The sequence below is a fragment of the Heterodontus francisci genome, chromosome 20 (genome assembly GCF_036365525.1).
Source record: "Heterodontus francisci isolate sHetFra1 chromosome 20, sHetFra1.hap1, whole genome shotgun sequence".
NCBI lineage: Eukaryota > Metazoa > Chordata > Chondrichthyes > Heterodontiformes > Heterodontidae > Heterodontus > Heterodontus francisci.
Genome location: NC_090390.1, coordinates 91,128,828 through 91,151,386, shown reverse-complemented (window position 1 = coordinate 91,151,386; position 22,559 = coordinate 91,128,828). Strand labels below are relative to the sequence as shown.

The following is a 22,559-nucleotide window of genomic DNA, read 5'->3' as shown; positions in this document are numbered from 1 at the left end:
CAGCCTCATCAGCCTCCAAAATGGAATACCGATTTGCAAGCGGGACCCCACGGGACTTCTGAACTACCTGCCTGTTTCTCTTGGACTGCCTGGTGGTCACCCATTCCCTTCCTTCCTCAAGTCCCTTCAGCTGCGGTGTGACCACCTCTCTATACGTGCTATCCACAATGCTCTCAGACTCGCGGATGCTCCACAGTGTTTCCAGCCGCCGTTCCAGCTCTGAAACCCGAGCTTCCAGGAGCTGCAGCTGGACACACTTCCTGCACACATGCTGGTCCCGGGGACTGGAAATGTTCCCAGATTCCCACATGCAGCAAGAGGAGCGAACCACGGCTTTAAGCTCTCCTGCCATAACTAAACCCTTTAAATATAAAACTATAGAAGATTATAATTTTTAAAAAACAATTAAGTCTTGCTAAAACAATGACTTACAATTCAATCCACTTTGAAAAGTACCCACCAGGACTTACTCACCAGTCAGCTGTGCTGTTTGGAAACTCTCGGCTCCCCTCACTCTGAGGACAGGGAGGAAATGAAAGAAGCTCCTCGCTCCATCCTCACCGAACTTCCTCAGTCACCAAACATCCACTTTAACACACTAATACAACCCAAGTCAGCACTCCAATGCAAACAAGGTCAGCATTGTAAGATGGCTCACTTTTATACTGACTGACTCTAGCCTCTGAAAACTGGTTCAAGCCAATTCTCCAATTAACAAAGTGCAGCTGCAAGCAGAGCCTGAGTGAACCCTGTTTAAAGCTGGTCTAAAACTCACCTTCTCCAACCCAAACAGCAACTGTTAAGTTAATCTGCTAACTAAAAGACAGACTAGACTTTAGATAAAACTAACCCTTAATTATCCTCAGTCACCAAACTTCCACTTTACCACTGTAATGCAACCCAAGTCAGCACTCCAGTGCAAACAGTGCAAACAGGTCACAGAATATCTGACCAGAAGGTCATGGAGCAAAGGCAAACAATATGTTAATGGTGTGTTGAAAGACAAAGCATTAGTACAGATAGGGTGCTAATGGACTGAAGATTGAACAGCAGCAAGTACAAACATGAAAAAAAACAGTGGGTAAGCAAACTGAACAAACTAAGATGAAATAAAATAAAATAAACACAGAAAAAAAAATTTATAAAAGGAAAAAGAAAAAATAACTAAAAATGAAAGTAAAATGGGGGGCCCGTCATGCTCTGAAATTATTGAACTCAATGTTCAGTCCGGCAGGCTGTAGTGTGCCTAATCGGTAGATGAGATGTTGTTCCTCGAGCTTGTGTTGATGTTCACTGGAACACTGCAGCAAGCCCAGGACAGAGATGTGAGCATGAGAGCAGGGGCGAGTGTTGAAATGGCAAGCAACCGGAAGCTCAGGGTCCTGCTTGCGGACTGAGCGGAGATGTTCCGCAAAGCGGTCACCCAGCCTGCGCTTGGTCTCCCCAATGTAGAGGAGACCACATTGTGAGCAGTGAATACAGTATACTGCATTGAAAGAAGTACAAGTAAATCGCAGCTTCACCTGAAAGGAGTGTTTGGGGTCTGGGATAGTGAGGAGAGAGGAGGTAAATGGGCAGGTATTACACCTCCTGCGATTGCAGGGGAAGGTGCCATGGGACGGGGATGAGGTGGTGGGGGTAATGGAGGAGTGGACCAGGGTGTTGTGGAGGGAACGATCCCTTCGGAATGCTGACAGGGGAGGGAGGGGAAGTTGCGTTTGGTAGTGGCATCACGCTGGAGGTGGCGAAAATGGCGGAGGATGATCCTTTGGATATGGAGGCTGATGGAGTGGAAAGTGAGGACAAGGGGAACCCTGTCACGGTTCTGGGAGGGAGGGGAAGGGGTGAGGGTAGAGGTGTAGGAAATGGGCTGGACACGGTTGAGGGCCCCGTCAACCACAGTGGGGGGAAATCCTCGGTTGAGGAAAAAGGAAGACATATCAGAAGCACCGTCATGGAAGGTAGCATCATCAGAGCAGATGCGTCAGAGATGGAGAAACTGAGAGAATGGAATGGAGTCCTTACAGGAGGCAGGGTGTGAAGAAGAGTCTCTCTCACTGCTTCTCTATCTTGATTTCTCACTCTATATCTTTCTCTCTCTGTCTCCCTCTCTCTTTTACTGTCTATCTGTATCTCATTGTGTCCCTCACTTGCTCTCCTATTGTCTTTCTCTTTGTCTCACTATCTCGCATTGATTTTCTCTCACTCAGTCCCCCTCACTGTGATTCATTCATTGAGTTTCCCTCACTCTGTATCCATGTCTGTGTTTCCCTCACCCCCACTGTCTCTGTGCTTCTCTCACTGTGTCATAGAGAGATACAGCACTGAAACAGGCCCTTTGGCCCACCCATTTATACTCATCCTATATTCCCTGCCACATCCCCACTTCTCCTACCTACACTAGGGGCAATTTACCTATCAACCAGCCAGTCTTTGGCTGTGGGAGGAAACCGGAGCACCCGGAGGAAACCCACAGAGACACAGGGAGAACAGTGCTAACCACTGCGCCACCACAGTACCTCTCTTACTCTGGCTCACTCACTGTGTCTCCCTCACTCGGTCTCCCTCACTTGGTCTTCCTCACTGTGTCTCACTCACTCTGTCTCCTTCACTCGGTCTCCCTCACTGGGTCTCCCTCACTCGGTCTCCCTCACTGTGTATCCCTCACTGTGTATCCCTCACTGTGTTTCCCTCACTGTGTCTCACTCACTGGGTCTCCCTCAATCGGTCTCCCTCACTGTGTCTCTCTCACTGCGTCTCACTCACTGTGTATCCCTCACTGTGTTTCCCTCACTGTGTCTCACTCACTGTGTCTCACTCACTGTGTCTCACTCACTGTGTCTCCCTCACTCGGTCTCCCTCACTGTGTATCCCTCACTGTGTCTCACTCACTGTGTCTCACTCACTGTGTCACTCTCACTCGGTCTCCCTCACTCGGTCTCACTCACTGTGTCTCTCTCACTGTGTCTCCTCACTGTGTTAACCTCACTGTGTCTCCCTCACTCGGTCTCCCTTACTCGGTCTCCCTCACTGTGTTTCCCTCACTGTGTCTCCCTCACTGTGTCTCCCTAACTGTGTCTCTCTCACTGTGTCTCCCTCACTGTGTTTCTCTCACTGTGTTTCTCTCAATGTGTTTCTCTCACCGTGTCTCTCTCACTGTGTCTCCCTCACTGTGTCTCCCTCACTGTGTCTCCCTCACTGTGTCTCTCTCACTGTGTTTCCCTCACTGTATCTCCCTCACTGTATCTCCCTCACAGTGTTTCTCTCACCGTGTCTCCCTCACTGTGTTTCTCTCACTGTGTTTCTCTCACCGTGTCTCTCTCACTGTGTCTCCCTCACTGTGTCTCCCTCACCGTGTCTCTCTCACTGTGTTTCTCTCACTGTGTTTCTCTCACCGTGTCTCTCTCACTGTGTCTCCCTCACTGTGTCTCCCTCACTGTGTCTCTCTCACTGTGTTTCCCTCACTGTATCTCCCTCACTGTATCTCCCTCACAGTGTTTCTCTCACCGTGTCTCCCTCACTGTGTCTCCCTCACCGTGTCTACCTCACGGTGTTTCTCTCACTGTGTCTTCCTCACTGCGTCTCTCTCACTGTGTCTCCCTCACTGTGTCTCCCTCACTGTGTCTCTCTCACTGTGTTTCCCTCACTGTGTCTCTCTCACTGTGTCTCCCTCACTGTGTCTCCCTCACTGTGTTTCTCTCACTGCGTCTCTCTCACTGTGTCTCCCTCACTGTGTTTCTCTCACTGTGTCTCCCTCAGTGTGTCTCCCTCAGTGTGTCTCCCTCACTGTGTTTCTCTCACTGTGTCTCCCTCACTGTGTCTCCCTCACTGTGTCTCCCTCACTCGGTCTCCCTCACTGTGTCTCTCTCACTGTGTCACTCTCACTGTGTCTCTCTCACTGTGTCTCCCTCACTGTGTCTCCCTCACTGTGTCTCCCTCACTGTGTCACTCTCACTGTGTTTCTCTCACTGTATCTCCCTCACTGTGTCTCTCTCACTGTGTCTCCCTCACTGTGTCTCCCTCACTGTGTCACTCTCACTGTGTCACTCTCACTGTGTCTCTCTCACTGTGTCTCTCTCACTGTGTCACTCTCACTGTGTCTCTCTCACTGTGTCTTTTTCACCGTGTCTCCCTCACTGTGTTTCTCTCACTGCGTCTCTCCACTGCGTCTCCCTCACTGTGTTTCTCTCACATACTGTCTCTCTCACTGTGTCTCTTTCACTGTGTCTCACTCACTGTGTTTCTCTCACTGTGTTTCTCTCACTGTGTTTCTCTCACTGTGTCTCCCTCACTGTGTTTCTCTCACATACTGTCTCTCTCACTGTGTCTCTCTCACTGTGTCTCACTCACTGTGTCTCACTCACTGTGTCTCTCTCACTGTGTCTATCTCACTGTGTCTCCCTCACTGTGTCTCCCTCACTGTGTTTCTCTCACTGTGTCTCCCTCACTCTGTCTCTCTCACTGTGTCTCCCTCACTGTGTCTCTCTCACATACTGTCTCTCTCACTGAGTCTCTCTCAGTCTGTCTCCCTCACTGTGTTTCTCTAACTGTGTCTCTCTCACTGTGTTTCTCTCACTGTGTCTCCCTCACTCTGTCTCTCTCACTGAGTCTCTCTCAGTCTGTCTCCCTCACTGTGTTTCTCTAACTGTGTCTCCCTCAGTGTGTCTCGCTCACCATGTCTCCCTCTCTGTGTTTCTCTCACTGTGTGTCTGTTACTGTGTTTCTCTCACTCTGTCTCTGTCACTCTGTCTCTCTCACTCTGTCTCACTCACTGTGTTTCTCTCACTGTGTCTCGCTCAATGTGTTTCTCTCACATACTGTCTCTCTCACTGTGTCTCTCTCACTGTTTCTCCCTCACTGTGTTTCTCGAACATACTGTTTCTCTCACTGTGTCTCACTCACTGTGTTTCTCTCACTGTGTCTCGCTCACCGTGTCTCCCTCTCTGTGTTTCTCTCACTGTGTGTCTGTTACTGTGTTTCGTTAACTGTGTTTCTCTCACTGTGTCTCCCTCTCTGTGTTTCTCTCACTGTGTGTCTGTTACAGTGTTTCTCTCACTGTGTCTCTCTCACTCTGTCTCTCTCACTCTGTCTCTCTTACTGTGTTTCTCGCACTGTGTTTCTCTCAGTATGTCTCTCTCACTCTGTCTCTCTCACTGTGTCTCTCTTACTGTGTCTCTCTCACTGTGTCTCTCTCACTCTGTCTCTCTCACTGTGTCTCTCTCACTGTGTCTCTCTCACTCTGTCTCTCTCACTCTGTCTCTCTCACTCTGTCTCCTTCACTGTGTTGCCCTCACTGTGTCTCCCTCACTGTGTCTCCCTCACTGTGTCTCTCTCACTGTGTTTCCCTCACTGTGTCTCCCTCACTGTGTCTCCCTCACTGTGTCTCACTCACTGTGTCTCCCTAACTGTGTCTCCCTAACTGTGTCTCTCTCAATGTGTTTCTCTCACTGTGTCTCTCTCACTCTGTCTCTCTCACTCTGTCTCTCTCACTCTGTCTTTCTCACTCTGTCTATCTCACTGTGTCTCCCTCACTGTGTTTCTCTCACTGTGTCTCCCTCACTCTGTCTCTCTCACTGAGTCTCTCTCAGTCTGTCTCCCTCACTGTGTTTCTCTAATTGTGTCTCGCTCACCATGTCTCCCCCTCTGTGTTTCTCTCACTGTGTGTCTGTTACTGTGTTTCTCTCACTCTGTCTCTGTCACTCTGTCTCACTCACTGTGTTTCTCTCACTGTGTCTCGCTCAATGTGTTTCTCTCACATACTGTCTCTCTCACTGTGTCTCTCTCACTGTTTCTCCCTCACTGTGTTTCTCGAACATACTGTCTCTCTCACTGTGTCTCCCTCTCTGTGTTTCTCTCACTGTGTGTCTGTTACTGTGTTTCTCTCACTGTGTCTCTCTCACTCTGTCTCTCTCACTCTGTCTCTCTTACTGTGTTTCTCTCAGTATGTCTCTCTCACTCTGTCTCTCTCACTCTGTCTCTCTCACTCTGTCTCCCTCACTGTGTCTCTCTCACTGTGTTTCCCTCACTGTGTCTCCCTCACTGTGTCTCTCTCACTGTGTTTCCATCACTGTGTCTCCCTCACTGTGTCTCCCTCACTGTGTCTCACTCACTGTGTCTCCCTAACTGTGTCTCCCTAACTGTGTCTCTCTCAATGTGTTTCTCTCACTGTGTTGCTCTCACTCTGTCTCTCTCACTCTGTCTTTCTCACTGTGTCTCCCTCACTCGGTCTCCCTCACTGTGTTTCCCTCACTGTGTTTCCCTCACTGTGTCTCTCTCACTGTGTCTCTCTCACTGAGTCTCCCTCACTGTGTTTCCCTCACTGTGTTTCCCTCACTGTGTCTCCCTCACTGTGTTTCCCTCACTGTGTCACTCTCACTGTGGTTCTCTCACTGTGTTTCCCTCACTGTGTTTCCCGCACTGTGTTTCCTTCACTGTGTTTCCTTCACTGTGTTTCCTTCACTGTGTCTCCCTCACTGTGTCTCCCTCACTGTGTTTTTTTCTCACTGTGTCTCCCTCACTGTGTCTCCCTCACTGTGTCTCCCTCACTCTGTCTCCCTCACTCTGTCTCCCTCACTGTGTCTCCCTCACTGTCTCACTCTCACTGTGTTTCTCTCACTGTGTCTCCCTCACTGTGTCTCGCTCACTGTGTCTCCCTCACTGTATCTCCCTCACTGTATCTCCCTCACTGTGTCTCCCTCACCGTGTCTCCCTCACCGTGTCTCCCTCACTGTGTCTCCCTCACTGTCTCACTCTCACTGTGTCTCCCTCACTGTATCTCCCTCACTGTGTCTCCCTCACCGTGTCTCGCTCACCGTGTCTCCCTCACCGTGTCTCCCTCACTGTGTCTCCCTCACTGTGTCTCCCTCACTGTCTCACTCTCACTGTGTCTCCCTCACTGTGTCTCTTTCACTGTGTCTCCCTCACTGTGTCTCTCTCACTGTGTCTCCCTCACTGTGTCACTCTCACAGTGTTTCTCTCACTGTGTCTCCCTCACTGTGTCACACTCACTGTGTCTCTCTCACTGTGTCTCCCTCACTGTGTCTCCCTCACTGTCTCACTCTCGCTGTATCTCCCTCACTGTGTCTCTCTCACTGTGTCTCCCTCACTGTGTCTCCCTCACTGTGTCTCTCTCACTGTGTCTCACTCACTGTGTTTCTCTCACTGTGTCTCCCTCACTGTCTCACTCTCACTGTGTTTCTCTCACTGTGTCTCCCTCACTGTGTCTCTCTCACTGTGTCTCCCTCACTGTATCTCCCTCACTGTATCTCCCTCACAGTGTTTCTCTCACTGTGTCTCCCTCACTGTGTCACTCTCACTGTGTCTCTCTCACTGTGTCTCTCTCAACGTGTCTCTTTCAACGTGTCTCCCTCACTGTGTTTCTCTCACTGCGTCTCTCCACTGCGTCTCCCTCACTGTGTTTCTCTCACTGTGTCTCCCTCACTGTGTCTCTCTCACTGTGTTTCTCTCACTGTATCTCTCTCACTGTGTCTCCCTCACTGTCTCACTCTCACTGTGTTTCTCTCACTGTGTCTCCCTCACAGTGTTTCTCTCACTGTGTTTCTCTCACTGTGTTCCTCTCACTGTGTCTCCCTCACTGTGTCTCCCTCACTGTGTCTCTCTCACTGTGTCTCCCTCACTGTGTCTCCCTCACTGTGTCTCTCTCACTGTGTTTCTCTCACTGTGTCTCCCTCACTGTGTCTCCCTCACTGTGTCTCTCTCACTGTGTCTCCCCCACTGTGTCTCCCTCACTGTGTCTCTCTCACTGTGTCTCCCTCTATGTGTCTCCCTCACTGTGTCACTCTCACTGTGTTTCTCTCACTCTGTCTCTCTCACTCTGTCTCTCTCACTGTGTTTCTCTCACTGTGTTTCCCGCACTGTGTCTCCCTCACTGTCTCACTCTCACTGTGTTTCTCTCACTGTGTCTCCCTCACTGTGTCTCGCTCACTGTGTCTCCCTCACTGTATCTCCCTCACTGTATCTCCCTCACTGTATCTCCCTCACTGTGTCTCCCTCACTGTGTCTCCCTCACCGTGTCTCCCTCACTGTGTCTCCCTCACTGTCTCACTCTCACTGTGTCTCCCTCACTGTATCTCCCTCACTGTGTCTCCCTCACCGTGTCTCGCTCACCGTGTCTCCCTCACTGTGTCTCCCTCACTGTGTCTCCCTCACTGTCGCACTCTCACTGTGTCTCCCTCACTGTGTCTCCCTCACTGTATCTCCCTCACTGTATCTCCCTCACTGTGTCTCCCTCACCGTGTCTCCCTCACTGTGTCTCCCTCAATGTCTAACTCTCACTGTGTCTCCCTCACTGTGTCACTCTCACTGTGTTTCTCTCACTCTGTCTCTCTCACTGTGTGTCTGTTACTGTGTTTCTCTCACTGTGTCTCTCTCACTGTGTCTCTCTCACTCTGTCTCTCTCACTCTGTCTCTCTCACTGTGTTTCTCTCACTGTGTTTCCCGCACTGTGTCTCCCTCACTGTCTCACTCTCACTGTGTTTCTCTCACTGTGTCTCCCTCACTGTGTCTCGCTCACTGTGTCTCCCTCACTGTATCTCCCTCACTGTATCTCCCTCACTGTGTCTCCCTCACTGTGTTTCTCTCACTGTGTTTCTCTCAATGTGTTTCTCTCACCGTGTCTCTCTCACTGTGTCTCCCTCACTGTGTCTCCCTCACTGTGTCTCTCTCACTGTGTTTCCCTCACTGTATCTCCCTCACTGTATCTCCCTCACAGTGTTTCTCTCACCGTGTCTCCCTCACTGTGTTTCTCTCACTGTGTTTCTCTCACTGTGTTTCTCTCACCGTGTCTCTCTCACTGTGTCTCCCTCACTGTGTCTCCCTCACCGTGTCTCTCTCACTGTGTTTCTCTCACTGTGTTTCTCTCACCGTGTCTCTCTCACTGTGTCTCCCTCACTGTGTCTCCCTCACTGTGTCTCTCTCACTGTGTTTCCCTCACTGTATCTCCCTCACTGTATCTCCCTCACAGTGTTTCTCTCACCGTGTCTCCCTCACTGTGTCTCCCTCACCGTGTCTACCTCACGGTGTTTCTCTCACTGTGTCTTCCTCACTGCGTCTCTCTCACTGTGTCTCCCTCACTGTGTCTCCCTCACTGTGTCTCTCTCACTGTGTTTCCCTCACTGTGTCTCTCTCACTGTGTCTCCCTCACTGTGTCTCCCTCACTGTGTTTCTCTCACTGCGTCTCCCTCACTGTGTTTCTCTCACTGTGTCTCCCTCAGTGTGTCTCTCTCACTGTGTCACTCTCACTGTGTCTCTCTCACTGTGTCTCCCTCACTGTGTCTCCCTCACTGTGTCTCCCTCACTGTGTCACTCTCACTGTGTTTCTCTCACTGTATCTCCCTCACTGTGTCTCTCTCACTGTGTCTCCCTCACTGTGTCTCCCTCACTGTGTCACTCTCACTGTGTCACTCTCACTGTGTCTCTCTCACTGTGTCTCTCTCACTGTGTCACTCTCACTGTGTCTCTCTCACTGTGTCTTTTTCACCGTGTCTCCCTCACTGTGTTTCTCTCACTGCGTCTCTCCACTGCGTCTCCCTCACTGTGTTTCTCTCACATACTGTCTCTCTCACTGTGTCTCTTTCACTGTGTCTCACTCACTGTGTTTCTCTCACTGTGTTTCTCTCACTGTGTTTCTCTCACTGTGTCTCCCTCACTGTGTTTCTCTCACATACTGTCTCTCTCACTGTGTCTCTCTCACTGTGTCTCACTCACTGTGTCTCACTCACTGTGTCTCTCTCACTGTGTCTATCTCACTGTGTCTCCCTCACTGTGTCTCCCTCACTGTGTTTCTCTCACTGTGTCTCCCTCACTCTGTCTCTCTCACTGTGTCTCCCTCACTGTGTCTCTCTCACATACTGTCTCTCTCACTGAGTCTCTCTCAGTCTGTCTCCCTCACTGTGTTTCTCTAACTGTGTCTCTCTCACTGTGTTTCTCTCACTGTGTCTCCCTCACTCTGTCTCTCTCACTGAGTCTCTCTCAGTCTGTCTCCCTCACTGTGTTTCTCTAACTGTGTCTCCCTCAGTGTGTCTCGCTCACCATGTCTCCCTCTCTGTGTTTCTCTCACTGTGTGTCTGTTACTGTGTTTCTCTCACTCTGTCTCTGTCACTCTGTCTCTCTCACTCTGTCTCACTCACTGTGTTTCTCTCACTGTGTCTCGCTCAATGTGTTTCTCTCACATACTGTCTCTCTCACTGTGTCTCTCTCACTGTTTCTCCCTCACTGTGTTTCTCGATCATACTGTCTCTCTCACTGTGTCTCACTCACTGTGTTTCTCTCACTGTGTCTCGCTCACCGTGTCTCCCTCTCTGTGTTTCTCTCACTGTGTGTCTGTTACTGTGTTTCGTTAACTGTGTTTCTCTCACTGTGTCTCCCTCTCTGTGTTTCTCTCACTGTGTGTCTGTTACTGTGTTTCTCTCACTGTGTCTCTCTCACTCTGTCTCTCTCACTCTGTCTCTCTTACTGTGTTTCTCGCACTGTGTTTCTCTCAGTATGTCTCTCTCACTCTGTCTCTCTCACTGTGTCTCTCTCACTGTGTCTCTCTCACTGTGTCTCTCTCACTCTGTCTCTCTCACTGTGTCTCTCTCACTCTGTCTCTCTCACTCTGTCTCCCTCACTGTGTTGCCCTCACTGTGTCTCCCTCACTGTGTCTCCCTCACTGTGTCTCTCTCACTGTGTTTCCCTCACTGTGTCTCCCTCACTGTGTCTCCCTCACTGTGTCTCACTCACTGTGTCTCCCTAACTGTGTCTCTCTCAATGTGTTTCTCTCACTGTGTCTCTCTCACTCTGTCTCTCTCACTCTGTCTCTCTCACTCTGTCTTTCTCACTCTGTCTATCTCACTGTGTCTCCCTCACTGTGTTTCTCTCACTGTGTCTCCCTCACTCTGTCTCTCTCACTGAGTCTCTCTCAGTCTGTCTCCCTCACTGTGTTTCTCTAATTGTGTCTCGCTCACCATGTCTCCCTCTCTGTGTTTCTCTCACTGTGTGTCTGTTACTGTGTTTCTCTCACTCTGTCTCTGTCACTCTGTCTCACTCACTGTGTTTCTCTCACTGTGTCTCGCTCAATGTGTTTCTCTCACATACTGTCTCTCTCACTGTGTCTCTCTCACTGTTTCTCCCTCACTGTGTTTCTGGAACATACTGTCTCTCTCACTGTGTCTCCCTCTCTGTGTTTCTCTCACTGTGTCTCTCTCACTCTGTCTCTCTCACTCTGTCTCTCTTACTGTGTTTCTCTCAGTATGTCTCTCTCACTCTGTCTCTCTCACTGTGTCTCTCTCACTGTGTCTCTCTCACTCTGTCTCTCTCACTCTGTCTCTCTCACTCTGTCTCCCTCACTGTGTCTCTCTCACTGTGTTTCCCTCACTGTGTCTCCCTCACTGTGTCTCTCTCACTGTGTTTCCCTCACTGTGTCTCCCTCACTGTGTCTCCCTCACTGTGTCTCCCTAACTGTGTCTCCCTAACTGTGTCTCTCTCAATGTGTTTCTCTCACTGTGTTGCTCTCACTCTGTCTCTCTCACTCTGTCTTTCTCACTGTGTCTCCCTCACTCGGTCTCCCTCACTGTGTTTCCCTCACTGTGTTTCCCTCACTGTGTCTCTCTCACTGTGTCTCTCTCACTGAGTCTCCCTCACTGTGTTTCCCTCACTGTGTTTCCCTCACTGTGTCTCCCTCACTGTGTTTCCCTCACTGTGTCACTCTCACTGTGGATCTCTCACTGTGTTTCCCTCACTGTGTTTCCCGCACTGTGTTTCCTTCACTGTGTTTCCTTCACTGTGTTTCCTTCACTGTGTTTCCTTCACTGTGTCTCCCTCACTGTGTCTCCCTCACTGTGTTTCTCTCACTGTGTCTCCCTCACTGTGTCTCCCTCACTCTGTCTCCCTCACTCTGTCTCCCTCACTCTGTCTCCCTCACTGTCTCACTCTCACTGTGTTTCTCTCACTGTGTCTCCCTCACTGTGTCTCGCTCACTGTGTCTCCCTCACTGTATCTCCCTCACTGTATCTCCCTCACTGTGTCTCCCTCACCGTGTCTCCCTCACTGTGTCTCTCTCACTGTGTCTCCCTCACTGTGTCTCCCTAACTGTGTCTCTCTCAATGTGTTTCTCTCACTGTGTTGCTCTCACTCTGTCTCTCTCACTCTGTCTTTCTCACTGTGTCTCCCTCACTCGGTCTCCCTCACTGTGTTTCCCTCACTGTGTTTCCCTCACTGTGTCTCTCTCACTGTGTCTCTCTCACTGAGTCTCCCTCACTGTGTTTCCCTCACTGTGTTTCCCTCACTGTGTCTCCCTCACTGTGTTTCCCTCACTGTGTCACTCTCACTGTGGTTCTCTCACTGTGTTTCCCTCACTGTGTTTCCCGCACTGTGTTTCCTTCACTGTGTTTCCTTCACTGTGTTTCCTTCCCTGTGTCTCCCTCACTGTGTCTCCCTCACTGTGTTTCTCTCACTGTGTCTCCCTCACTGTGTCTCCCTCACTGTGTCTCCCTCACTCTGTCTCCCTCACTCTGTCTCCCTCACTGTGTCTCCCTCACTGTCTCACTCTCACTGTGTTTCTCTCACTGTGTCTCCCTCACTGTGTCTCGCTCACTGTGTCTCCCTCACTGTATCTCCCTCACCGTGTCTCCCTCACCGTGTCTCCCTCACTGTGTCTCCCTCACTGTCTCACTCTCACTGTGTCTCCCTCACTGTATCTCCCTCACTGTGTCTCCCTCACCGTGTCTCGCTCACCGTGTCTCCCTCACCGTGTCTCCCTCACTGTGTCTCCCTCACTGTGTCTCCCTCACTGTCTCACTCTCACTGTGTCTCCCTCACTGTGTCTCTTTCACTGTGTCTCCCTCACTGTGTCTCTCTCACTGTGTCTCCCTCACTGTGTCACTCTCACAGTGTTTCTCTCACTGTGTCTCCCTCACTGTGTCACACTCACTGTGTCTCTCTCACTGTGTCTCCCTCACTGTGTCTCCCTCACTGTCTCACTCTCGCTGTATCTCCCTCACTGTGTCTCTCTCACTGTGTCTCCATCACTGTGTCTCCCTCACTGTGTCTCTCTCACTGTGTCTCCATCACTGTGTCTCCCTCACTGTGTCTCCCTCACTGTGTCACACTCACTGTGTTTCTCTCACTGTGTCTCCCTCACTGTCTCACTCTCACTGTGTTTCTCTCACTGTGTCTCCCTCACTGTGTCTCTCTCACTGTGTCTCCCTCACTGTATCTCCCTCACTGTATCTCCCTCACTGTGTTTCTCTCACTGTGTCTCCCTCACTGTGTCTCTCTCACTGTGTCTCCCTCACTGTATCTCCCTCACTGTATCTCCCTCACAGTGTTTCTCTCACTGTGTCTCCCTCACTGTGTCACTCTCACTGTGTCTCTCTCACTGTGTCTCTCTCAACGTGTCTCTTTCAACGTGTCTCCCTCACTGTGTTTCTCTCACTGCGTCTCTCCACTGCGTCTCCCTCACTGTGTTTCTCTCACTGTGTCTCCCTCACTGTGTCTCTCTCACTGTGTTTCTCTCACTGTATCTCTCTCACTGTGTCTCCCTCACTGTCTCACTCTCACTGTGTTTCTCTCACTGTGTCTCCCTCACAGTGTTTCTCTCACTGTGTTTCTCTCACTGTGTTCCTCTCACTGTGTCTCCCTCACTGTGTCTCCCTCACTGTGTCTCTCTCACTGTGTCTCCCTCACTGTGTCTCCCTCACTGTGTCTCTCTCACTGTGTTTCTCTCACTGTGTCTCCCTCACTGTGTCTCCCTCACTGTGTCTCTCTCACTGTGTCTCCCTCACTGTGTCTCCCTCACTGTGTCTCTCTCACTGTGTCTCCCTCTATGTGTCTCCCTCACTGTGTCACTCTCACTGTGTTTCTCTCACTCTGTCTCTCTCACTCTGTCTCTCTCACTGTGTTTCTCTCACTGTGTTTCCCGCACTGTGTCTCCCTCACTGTCTCACTCTCACTGTGTTTCTCTCACTGTGTCTCCCTCACTGTGTCTCGCTCACTGTGTCTCCCTCACTGTATCTCCCTCACTGTATCTCCCTCACTGTATCTCCCTCACTGTGTCTCCCTCACTGTGTCTCCCTCACCGTGTCTCCCTCACTGTGTCTCCCTCACTGTCTCACTCTCACTGTGTCTCCCTCACTGTATCTCCCTCACTGTGTCTCCCTCACCGTGTCTCGCTCACCGTGTCTCCCTCACTGTGTCTCCCTCACTGTGTCTCCCTCACTGTCGCACTCTCACTGTGTCTCCCTCACTGTGTCTCCCTCACTGTATCTCCCTCACTGTATCTCCCTCACTGTGTCTCCCTCACCGTGTCTCCCTCACTGTGTCTCCCTCAATGTCTAACTCTCACTGTGTCTCCCTCACTGTGTCACTCTCACTGTGTTTCTCTCACTCTGTCTCTCTCACTGTGTGTCTGTTACTGTGTTTCTCTCACTGTGTCTCTCTCACTCTGTCTCTCTCACTCTGTCTCTCTCACTCTGTCTCTCTCACTGTGTTTCCCGCACTGTGTTTCCCGCACTGTGTCTCCCTCACTGTCTCACACTCACTGTGTTTCTCTCACTGTGTCTCCCTCACTGTGTCTCGCTCACTGTGTCTCCCTCACTGTATCTCCCTCACTGTATCTCCCTCACTGTGTCTCCCTCACTGTCTCACTCTCACTGTGTCTCCCTCACTGTGTCTCCCTCACTGTGTCTCCCTCACTGTCTCACTCTCACTGTGTCTCCCTCACTGTATCTCCCTCACTGTGTCTCCCTCACCGTGTCTCGCTCACCGTGTCTCCCTCACCGTGTCTCCCTCACCGTGTCTCCCTCACTGTGTCTCCCTCACTGTCTCACTCTCACTGTGTCTCCCTCACTGTATCTCCCTCACTGTGTCTCCCTCACCGTGTCTCGCTCACCGTGTCTCCCTCACTGTGTCTCCCTCACTGTGTCTCCCTCACTGTCTCACTCTCACTGTGTCTCCCTCACTGTGTCTCTTTCACTGTGTCTCCCTCACTGTGTCTCTCTCACTGTGTCTCCCTCACTGTGTCACTCTCACAGTGTTTCTCTCACTGTGTCTCTCTCACTGTGTCACACTCACTGTGTCTCTCTCACTGTGTCTCCCTCACTGTGTCTCCCTCACTGTCTCACTCTCACTGTATCTCCCTCACTGTGTCTCTCTCACTGTGTCTCCCTCACTGTGTCTCCCTCACTGTCTCACTCTCACTGTAACTCCCTCACTGTCTCACTCTCACTGTATCTCCCTCACTGTGTCTCTCTCACTGTGTCTCCCTCACTGTCTCACTCTCACTGTATCTCCCTCACTGTGTCTCTCTCACTGTATCTCCCTCACTGTGTCTCTCTCACTGTGTCTCTCTCACTGTGTCTCCCTCACTGTGTCACTCTCACAGTGTTTCTCTCACTGTGTCTCTCTCACTGTGTCACACTCACTGTGTCTCTCTCACTGTGTCTCCCTCACTGTGTCTCCCTCACTGTCTCACTCTCACTGTATCTCCCTCACTGTGTCTCTCTCACTGTGTCTCTCTCACTGTGTCTCTCTCACTGTGTTTCTCTCACTGTGTCTCCCTCACTGTCTCACTCTCACTGTGTTTCTCTCACTGTGTCTCCCTCACTGTGTCTCTCTCACTGTGTCTCCCTCACTGTATCTCCCTCACTGTATCTCCCTCACAGTGTTTCTCTCACTGCGTCTCTCCACTGCGTCTCCCTCACTGTGTTTCTCTCACTGTGTCTCCCTCACTGTGTCTCTCTCACTGTGTTTCTCTCACTGTATCTCCCTCACTGTGTCTCTCTCACTGTGTCTCCCTCACTGTCTCACTCTCACTGTGTCTCCCTCACTGTGTCTCCCTCACTGTGTCTCCCTCACTGTGTCTCTCTCACTATGTCTCCCTAACTGTGTCACTCTCACTGTGTTTCTCTCACTGTGTTTCCCTCACTGTGTTTCCAGCACTGTGTCTCCCTCACAGTGTGTCTCTCACTGTGTCTCTCTCACTGTGTCTCCCTCACTGTGTTTCTCTCACTGTGTCTCCCTCACTGTGTGTCTCTCACTGTGTCTCTCTCACTGTGTTTCCCTCACTGTGTCTCCCTCACTGTGTCTCCCTCACTGTTTCACTCTCACTGTGTTTCTCTCACTGTGTCTCCCTCACTGTGTCTCTCTCACTCTGTCTCTCTCACTCTGTCTCTCTTACTGTGTCTCTCTCACTGTGTCTCTCTCACTGTGTTTCTCTCACTCTGTCTCTCTCACTCTGTCTCTCTCACTGTGTTTCTCTCACTCTGTCTCTCTCACTCTGTCTCTCTCACTGTGTTTCTCTCACTGTGTTTCTCTCACTGTGTCTCTCTCACTGTGTCTCTCTCACTGTGTCTCTCTCACTGTGTTGCTCTCACTGTGTCTCCCTCACTGTGTCACTCTCACTGTGTTTCTCTCACTCTGTCTCTCTCACTCTGTCTCTCTCACTGTGTTTCTCTCACTGTGTCTCTCTCACTGTGTCTCTCTCACTGTGTTTCTCTCACTGTGTTGCTCTCACTGTGTCTCCCTCACTGTGTCACTCTCACTGTGTTTCTCTCACTCTGTCTCTCTCACTGTGTTTCTCTCACTGTGTTTCTCTCACTGTGTCTCTCTCACTGTGTCTCTCTCACTGTGTTGCTCTCACTGTGTCTCCCTCACTGTGTCACTCTCACTGTGTTTCTCTCACTCTGTCTCTCTCACTGTGTTTCTCTCACTGTGTTTCTCTCACTGTGTCTCTCTCACTGTGTCTCTCTCACTGTGTTGCTCTCACTCTGTCTCTCTCACTGTGTTGCTCTCACAGTGTCTCTCTCACTCTGTCTCACTCACTGTGTTTCTCTCACTGTGTCTCGCTCACTGTGTTTCTCTCACATACTGTCTCTCTCACTGTGTCTCACTCACTGTTTCTCCCTCACTGTGTTTCTCTAACATACTGTCTCTCTCACTGTGTCTCACTCACTGTGTTTCTCTCACTGTGTCTCGCTCACCGTGTCTCTCTCACTGTGTTTCTCTCAGTGTTTCTCTCACTGTGTCTCTCTCACTGTGTCTCTCTCACTCTGTCTCTCTCACTCTGTCTCTCTTACTGTGTTGCTCTCACAGTGTCTCTCTCAGTATGTCTCTCTCACTGTGTCTCTCTCACTGTGTCTCCCTCATTGTCTCACACTCACTGTGTTTCTCTCACTGTGTCTCCCTCACTGTCTCACACTCACTGTGTCTCCCTCACTGTATCTCCCTCACAGTGTTTCTCTCACTGTGTCTCCATCACTCGGTCTCCCTCACTGTGTCTCTCTCACTGTGTCTCCCTCACTGCGTCCCTCTCACTGTGTTGCTCTCACAGTGTTGCTCTCACAGTGTCTCTCTCACTCTGTCTCTCTCAATCTGTCTCTCTCAATCTGTCTCTCTCAATCTATCTCCCTCACTGTGTTTCCCTCACTGTGTTTCCCTCACTGTGTCTCCCTCACTGTGTCTCCCTCACTGTGTCTCCCTCACTGTGTCTCTCTCACTGTGTCTCCCTCACTGTGTTTCTCTCACTGTGTCTCCCTCACTGTGTCTCTCTCACTGTGTTTCTCTCACTGTGTCTCCATCACTCGGTCTCCCTCACTGTGTCTCCCTCACTGCGTCCCTCTCACTGTGTTGCTCTCACAGTGTTGCTCTCACAGTGTCTCTCTCACTCTGTCTCTCTCAATCTGTCTCTCTCAATCTGTCTCTCTCAATCTGTCTCCCTCACTGTGTTTCCCTCACTGTGTTTCCCTCACTGTGTCTCCCTCACTGTGTCTCCCTCACTGTGTCTCTCTCACTGTGTCTCCCTCACTGTGTTTCTCTCACTGTGTCTCCCTCACTGTGTCTCTCTCACTGTGTTTCTCTCACTGTGTTTCCCTAACTGTGTCTCTCTCACTGTGTCTCCCTCACTGTGTTTCTCTCACTGTGTCTCCCTCACTGTGTCTCCCTCACTGTGTCTCCCTCACTGTGTCTCTCTCACTGTGTTTCCCTCACTGTGTCTCTCTCACTGTGTTTCCCTCACTGTGTCTCCCTCACTGTGTTTCCCTCACTGTGTTTCCCTCACTGTGTCTCCCTCACTGTGTCTCCCGCACTGTGTCTCCCTCACAGTGTTTCCCGCACTGTGTCTCCCTCACTGTGTCACTCTCACTGTGTTTCTCTCACTGTGTTTCCTTCACTGTGTTTCCTTCACTGTGTCTCCCTAACTGTGTCTCTCTCACTGTGTCTCTCTCACTGTGTCTCCCTCACTGTGTTTCTCTCACTGTGTCTCCCTCACTGTGTGTCTCTCACTGTCTCTCTCTCACTGTGTTTCCCTCACTGTGTTTCCCTCACTGTGTCTCCCTCACTGTGTCTCCCTCACCGTGTCTCCCTCACTGTGTCTCCCTCACTGTTTCACTCTCACTGTGTCTCCCTCACTGTGTCTCTCTCACTCTGTCTCTCTCACTCTGTCTCTCTTAATGTGTCTATCTCACTGTGTCTCTCTCACTGTGTTTCTCTCACTCTGTCTCTCTCACTCTGTCTCTCTCACTGTGTTTCTCTCACTGTGTTTCTCTCACTGTGTCTCTCTCACTGTGTCTCTCTCACTGTGTTGCTCTCACTGTGTCTCCCTCACTGTGTCACTCTCACTGTGTTTCTCTCACTCTGTCTCTCGCACTCTGTCTCTCTCACTGTGTTTCTCTCACTGTGTCTCTCTCACTGTGTCTCTCTCACTGTGTTGCTCTCACTGTGTCTCCCTCACTGTGTCTCCCTCACTGTGTCTCTCTCACTGTGTCTCCCTCACTGTGTCTCCCTCACTGTGTCTCTCTCACTGTGTCTCCCTCTATGTGTCTCCCTCACTGTGTCACTCTCACTGTGTTTCTCTCACTCTGTCTCTCTCACTCTGTCTCTCTCACTGTGTTTCTCTCACTGTGTTTCCCGCACTGTGTCTCCCTCACTGTCTCACTCTCACTGTGTTTCTCTCACTGTGTCTCCCTCACTGTGTCTCGCTCACTGTGTCTCCCTCACTGTATCTCCCTCACTGTATCTCCCTCACTGTATCTCCCTCACTGTGTCTCCCTCACTGTGTCTCCCTCACCGTGTCTCCCTCACTGTGTCTCCCTCACTGTCTCACTCTCACTGTGTCTCCCTCACTGTATCTCCCTCACTGTGTCTCCCTCACCGTGTCTCGCTCACCGTGTCTCCCTCACTGTGTCTCCCTCACTGTGTCTCCCTCACTGTCGCACTCTCACTGTGTCTCCCTCACTGTGTCTCCCTCACTGTATCTCCCTCACTGTATCTCCCTCACTGTGTCTCCCTCACTGTGTCTCCCTCACCGTGTCTCCCTCACTGTGTCTCCCTCAATGTTTAACTCTCACTGTGTCTCCCTCACTGTGTCACTCTCACTGTGTTTCTCTCACTCTGTCTCTCTCACTGTGTGTCTGTTACTGTGTTTCTCTCACTGTGTCTCTCTCACTCTGTCTCTCTCACTCTGTCTCTCTCACTGTGTTTCTCTCACTGTGTTTCCCGCACTGTGTCTCCCTCACTGTCTCACACTCACTGTGTTTCTCTCACTGTGTCTCCCTCACTGTGTCTCGCTCACTGTGTCTCCCTCACTGTATCTCCCTCACTGTATCTCCCTCACTGTGTCTCCCTCACTGTCTCACTCTCACTGTGTCTCCCTCACTGTGTCTCCCTCACTGTGTCTCCCTCACTGTCTCACTCTCACTGTGTCTCCCTCACTGTATCTCCCTCACTGTGTCTCCCTCACCGTGTCTCGCTCACCGTGTCTCCCTCACCGTGTCTCCCTCACCGTGTCTCCCTCACTGTGTCTCCCTCACTGTCTCACTCTCACTGTGTCTCCCTCACTGTATCTCCCTCACTGTGTCTCCCTCACCGTGTCTCGCTCACCGTGTCTCCCTCACTGTGTCTCCCTCACTGTGTCTCCCTCACTGTCGCACTCTCACTGTGTCTCCCTCACTGTGTCTCCCTCACTGTATCTCCCTCACTGTATCTCCCTCACTGTGTCTCCCTCACCGTGTCTCTCTCACTGTGTCTCCCTCACTGTGTCACTCTCACAGTGTTTCTCTCACTGTGTCTCTCTCACTGTGTCACACTCACTGTGTCTCTCTCACTGTGTCTCCCTCACTGTGTCTCCCTCACTGTCTCACTCTCACTGTATCTCCCTCACTGTGTCTCTCTCACTGTGTCTCCCTCACTGTCTCACTCTCACTGTATCTCCCTCACTGTCTCACTCTCACTGTATCTCCCTCACTGTGTCTCTCTCACTGTGTCTCCCTCACTGTCTCACTCTCACTGTATCTCCCTCACTGTGTCTCTCTCACTGTATCTCCCTCACTGTGTCTCTCTCACTGTGTCTCTCTCACTGTGTCTCCCTCACTGTGTCACTCTCACAGTGTTTCTCTCACTGTGTCTCTCTCACTGTGTCACACTCACTGTGTCTCTCTCACTGTGTCTCCCTCACTGTGTCTCCCTCACTGTCTCACTCTCACTGTATCTCCCTCACTGTGTCTCTCTCACTGTGTCTCTCTCACTGTGTCTCTCTCACTGTGTTTCTCTCACTGTGTCTCCCTCACTGTCTCACTCTCACTGTGTTTCTCTCACTGTGTCTCCCTCACTGTGTCTCTCTCACTGTGTCTCCCTCACTGTATCTCCCTCACTGTATCTCCCTCACAGTGTTTCTCTCACTGTGTCTCCCTCACTGTGTCACTCTCACTGTGTCTCTCTCAACGTGTCTCTTTCAACGTGTCTCCCTCACTGTGTTTCTCTCACTGCGTCTCTCCACTGCGTCTCCCTCACTGTGTTTCTCTCACTGTGTCTCCCTCACTGTGTCTCTCTCACTGTGTTTCTCTCACTGTATCTCCCTCACTGTGTCTCTCTCACTGTGTCTCCCTCACTGTCTCACTCTCACTGTGTCTCCCTCACTGTGTCTCCCTCACTGTGTCTCCCTCACTGTGTCTCTCTCACTGTGTCTCCCTAACTGTGTCACTCTCACTGTGTTTCTCTCACTGTGTTTCCCTCACTGTGTTTCCCGCACTGTGTCTCCCTCACAGTGTGTCTCTCACTGTGTCTCTCTCACTGTGTCTCCCTCACTGTGTTTCTCTCACTGTGTCTCCCTCACTGTGTGTCTCTCACTGTGTCTCTCTCACTGTGTTTCCCTCACTGTGTCTCCCTCACTGTGTCTCCCTCACTGTTTCACTCTCACTGTGTTTCTCTCACTGTGTCTCCCTCACTGTGTCTCTCTCACTCTGTCTCTCTCACTCTGTCTCTCTTACTGTGTCTCTCTCACTGTGTCTCTCTCACTGTGTTACTCTCACTCTGTCTCTCTCACTCTGTCTCTCTCACTGTGTTTCTCTCACTCTGTCTCTCTCACTCTGTCTCTCTCACTGTGTTTCTCTCACTGTGTTTCTCTCACTGTGTCTCTCTCACTGTGTCTCTCTCACTGTGTCTCTCTCACTGTGTTGCTCTCACTGTGTCTCCCTCACTGTGTCACTCTCACTGTGTTTCTCTCACTCTGTCTCTCTCACTCTGTCTCTCTCACTGTGTTTCTCTCACTGTGTCTCTCTCACTGTGTCTCTCTCACTGTGTTTCTCTCACTGTGTTGCTCTCACTGTGTCTCCCTCACTGTGTCACTCTCACTGTGTTTCTCTCACTCTGTCTCTCTCACTGTGTTTCTCTCACTGTGTTTCTCTCACTGTGTCTCTCTCACTGTGTCTCTCTCACTGTGTTGCTCTCACTGTGTCTCCCTCACTGTGTCACTCTCACTGTGTTTCTCTCACTCTGTCTCTCTCACTCTGTCTCTCTCACTGTGTTTCTCTCACTGTGTCTCGCTCACTGTGTTTCTCTCACATACTGTCTCTCTCACTGTGTCTCACTCACTGTTTCTCCCTCACTGTGTTTCTCTAACATACTGTCTCTCTCACTGTGTCTCACTCACTGTGTTTCTCTCACTGTGTCTCGCTCACCGTGTCTCTCTCACTGTGTTTCTCTCAGTGTTTCTCTCACTGTGTCTCTCTCACTGTGTCTCTCTCACTCTGTCTCTCTCACTCTGTCTCTCTTACTGTGTTGCTCTCACAGTGTCTCTCTCAGTATGTCTCTCTCACTGTGTCTCTCTCACTGTGTCTCCCTCATTGTCTCACACTCACTGTGTTTCTCTCACTGTGTCTCCCTCACTGTCTCACACTCACTGTGTCTCCCTCACTGTATCTCCCTCACAGTGTTTCTCTCACTGTGTCTCCATCACTCGGTCTCCCTCACTGTGTCTCTCTCACTGTGTCTCCCTCACTGCGTCCCTCTCACTGTGTTGCTCTCACAGTGTTGCTCTCACAGTGTCTCTCTCACTCTGTCTCTCTCAATCTGTCTCTCTAAATCTGTCTCTCTCAATCTATCTCCCTCACTGTGTTTCCCTCACTGTGTTTCCCTCACTGTGTCTCCCTCACTGTGTCTCCCTCACTGTGTCTCTCTCACTGTGTCTCCCTCACTGTGTTTCTCTCACTGTGTCTCCCTCACTGTGTCTCTCTCACTGTGTTTCTCTCACTGTGTCTCCATCACTCGGTCTCCCTCACTGTGTCTCCCTC

General features: G+C 50.8%; 1 protein-coding gene across 1 annotated transcript in view; it reads left to right on the top strand.

Moving 5' to 3' along the window:
- The window catches only part of aldh18a1 (aldehyde dehydrogenase 18 family, member A1), an 875,135-nt gene that overhangs the window by 464,318 nt on the left and 388,258 nt on the right, over window positions 1–22,559 (top strand). The gene's annotated exons all lie outside the window — the stretch shown is intronic.